Below are 4,109 nucleotides of genomic sequence, written 5' to 3'. Positions count from 1 at the left end.
GTAGAATAGGTTGAGGGTTCACGAAATCCTTCCAGACTGTCGATACGATCAACGCACTTTGCGATCGATGATCATAAAATAATATGCCCTCTTGCAGGCAGAGATGATGAAGTAATTAATCCGTAGAACATTTTAGCCTCCGGCTAATATCCGCATTTAAAGAGCGGAGAAATAAATGGGGTAGAACCATGTCTTAGTTTATTAGGCACTACGTCAAGTTGAATCTTGTTCCGTGCCTTAGTTCAATAGGCACGGAACGAGATTACGTGTATCCGTCTTATTCGGCGCCGAGTTGAATCTGTTTTTTAAAACACAAAATTCCCGCCACTTCTGAATCCTTGGCAACTGAACAATGCAATACCATTGGTTGAAAAAATCGCGTGATCGTAAATCATGCGGTTATCGCCCTTGCATTCTGAAATTTCTAACAAAAATAAATACAAATAAATCGCTAATCATTTTGGGTTTGAGATTAATAGCACATTATTAGTAAATACGTTTGGAGTTGAAACAAATTGTAAATTAATCGCTAATAATTTTGGGTTGGAGATTAATAGTACATTATTTGATAATGGGTTTGGAATTGACATTAATTGTAAATTAATCGCTAATAATTTTAGTTTTGAGATTAAGAGTACATTATTAGTAAATAAGTCTCGAGTTGAAACTAATTGTAAATTAGTCTCGAAAAATTTTGGGTTTGAGATTAATAGTACATTATTAGTAAATAGGTTTTGAGTTGAAACTAATTGTAAATTAATACCTAATAATTTTAGTTTTGAGATCAATAGTACATTATTAGTAAATAAGTCTGGAGTTGAAACTAATCGTAAATTAATCGCTAATAACTTTGGGTTTGAGATTAATAGTACATTATAAATAAATAGGTTGTGAGTTGTAACTAATTGTAAATAAAACGCTAATAATTTTGGTTCTGAGATTAATAGTACATTATTCGTGAATACGTTTAGAGTTGAAACTAATTGTAAATAAATCACTAATCATTTTGGGTTTGAGATTAATAGTACATTATTAGTAAATAAGTCTCAAGTTGAAACTAATTGTACATTAATCGCTAATCATTTTGGGTTTGAGATTAATAGTACATTATCAGTAAATAGGTTTGGATGTGACATTAATTGTAAATTAATCGCTAAAAATTGTAGTTTAGAGATTAATATTACATAATTAGTAAATAAGTTTGAAGTTGAAATTAATTGTAATTTATTCGCTAATAATTTTAGTTTTGAGAGTAACAGTACATTATTAGTAAACAGGTTTTTAATTGAAACTAATTGTAAATCAATCGCTAGTAATTGTGGTTTGAGATTAATAGTACATTATTAATAGTAGTGCATAAGTCTGGAGTTGAAACTAATTATAAATTAATCGCTAATAATTTTAGTTTTGAGATTAATAGTACATTATTAGTAAATAGCTTTGGAGTTGAAATTAATTGTAATTTAATCGATAATAATTTCGGGTTTGAGATAATAATGCATTATTAGTAAATACAGTTGGAGTTGAAACTAATTGTCAATCAATGGTACATTATTAGTAAATAGGTGTTGAGTTGAAACTAATTGTAAATTAATTGCTAATCATTTTGGGGTTTAGATTAATAGTACATTATTAGTAAATACGTTTTGAGTTGAAACTAATTGTAAATTAATCGCTAATAATTTTGGGGTTGAGATTAATAGTACATTATTAGTAAATACGTTTTGAGTTGAAACTAATTGTAAATTAATCGCTAATAATTTTGGGGTTTAGATTAATAGTACATTATTAGTAAATACGTTTTGAGTTGAAACTAATTGTAAATTAATCGCTAATAATTTTGGGGTTTAGATTAATAGTACATTATTAGTAAATACGTTTTGAGTTGAAACTAATTGTAAATTAATCGCTAATAATTTTGGGGTTTAGATTAATAGTACATTATTAGTAAATAAATCTCGAGTTGAAACTAATTATAAATTAATAGCTAATAATTTTGGGGTTGAGATTAATAGTACATTATTAGTAAATACGTTTGGAGTTGAAACTAATTGTTAATTAATCGCTAATCATTTTGGGTTTGAGATTAATAGCACATTATTAGATAATGGGTTTGGAATTGACATTAATTGTAAATTAATCGCTAATAATTTTAGTTTTGAGATTAATAGTACACTATTAGTAAATAAGTCTCGAGTTGAAACTAATTGTAAATTAGTCGCTAAAAATTTTGGGTTTGAGATTAATAGTACATAATTAGTAAATAGGTTTTTAGTTGAAAGTAACTGTAAATTAATACCTAATAATTTTAGTATTCAGATTAATAGTACATTATTAGTAAATAAGTCTGGAGTTGAAACTAATCGTAAATTAATCGCTGATAATTTTGGGTTTGAGATTAATAGCACATTATTAGTAAATACGTTTCGAGTTGAAACTAATTGTAAATTAATCGCTAATCATTTTGGGTTTGAGATTAATAGCACACTATTAGTAAATAAGTCTGGAGTTGAAACTAATTTTAAATTAATCGCTAATTATTTTGGGTTTGAGATAATAATACATTTGAAACAAAAATGTAGTAGGCAAAAAAAAATGTTCTGTCAGCAACAGTACAACTTGAAAATAGTCAATATCGCCCACCTCCAGAAGAGAGGGAATTCCTGTCCGTGATAACCGTGGTAAAAGAAGACACACTCCAATCGCCAGAAACACCCACACAAAATCGACTGAGGGCTGATCACCTTGGTCACCTCACCCTTGCCGAACCTCGTGGTACATCGATTTTGCGGTCTTTTGATCCATACGCGATCTCCAACCTGGTAAAAGCTGTTCTTGGGACCTGAGGACGCAGTTGCGAGATTGGTCTCCTTTACTCGAACTTCGTATTGATAAATCCTGTTGGCAGGCGCAGTGGAGGGAGATGTGTCGTCTCTTGGTGTGATGTTATACCAGTAGACAGCCTCCTGTATGGGACAACACATTCTAGCCGCTATTCGTTTCACTGTACGGTGACATCGCTCCGCTTTGCCATTCCCGGCTGGAGCGTATGCACAACGGAATCGCAAGTAAACTCCCCATTTACGTGCAAATGCTTGGAACATATTGCTGCAGAAAGCTGTGTCATTCTCTAAAAGGAGTTCATGCGGCGCGCCACGCTCGAGGAACACTGCCTCCAACTGATGAATCACGCTTGCCGAGTCCTGCCTTGCCAATTTCCTCCAAATGGAGAAACGCGATGGACCACAGTCTGTTAAAGTTAAAAAATGAAAGGTGCCATAATGCGTGATATCCATTCCAATTCTCTGCCAATTCTCGTTAACTTCCAGCTTTCCCTTTTCCCACCTGACTGCCGCTGGGTCAATGGACTGACATTCCTGTCATTTCTGTATGACCGTTCTGACAGTTGCTTTTGTCGTGGTTGGACATCTTCTCCTGACGGATGTCCACTATCTTTGTGAATAGCCATGATTTGACTCTCATCCAGCTCGTCTGTGTGGACCGCGCCTATCACTGGGTCAAGACCGTTTTTCTTTTTCATTGCCTCAAACCACCGCTGTGGCACTCGTGTCAGTCGGTCAGCAATGTTTCGTGCTGATGGAACCAGCGTCACATCCACTGTCAGCCCGTACTCTTTCACGAGCTCCTAAAGAGTGCTTAATCGCCTCCTAATAAGCATCTCGCTTGCTGCTTTGGTGCGTACTCGCGCCTTTCCAGTTAGCGTGTCCGAGACCCAATGGTATACGCAAACAGAATCTGTCTTTATTTGTAGCACCTTGCTCTGCCACTGGAGAGCCAAATTGATGCCTTTACATGAATAATTATTATTAAATAAGTTTGGAGTTGATAAAAATAGTAAATTAATTGCAAATCAATACGGCATCCAGTTCAGCCAAGTTTATATGTTGAGAGTCATCTTCAGGTCGCAGCCAACATGCATCTTCCAACACAGTTTCACACATCTCCAAGGCTGCCCCAATTGCTAGGGAGCTAGCATCGACCCATACATTCAGCTCTTTGCCGTCCACACACCAATTTCCCTGTGCCGGATCGTTCTGCTGCGCAGATTTTAAGGTTTTGAACATCATACGATGTAGTACGGCGTCCCT

This window comes from Euprymna scolopes, chromosome 46 (genome assembly GCF_053919585.1).
Source record: "Euprymna scolopes isolate OS-2025 chromosome 46, ASM5391958v1, whole genome shotgun sequence".
Classification (NCBI taxonomy): Eukaryota; Metazoa; Mollusca; class Cephalopoda; order Sepiida; family Sepiolidae; genus Euprymna; species Euprymna scolopes.
The sequence above is the reverse complement of the archived record's forward strand: the minus strand, read 5'-3'. Positions refer to the sequence as shown.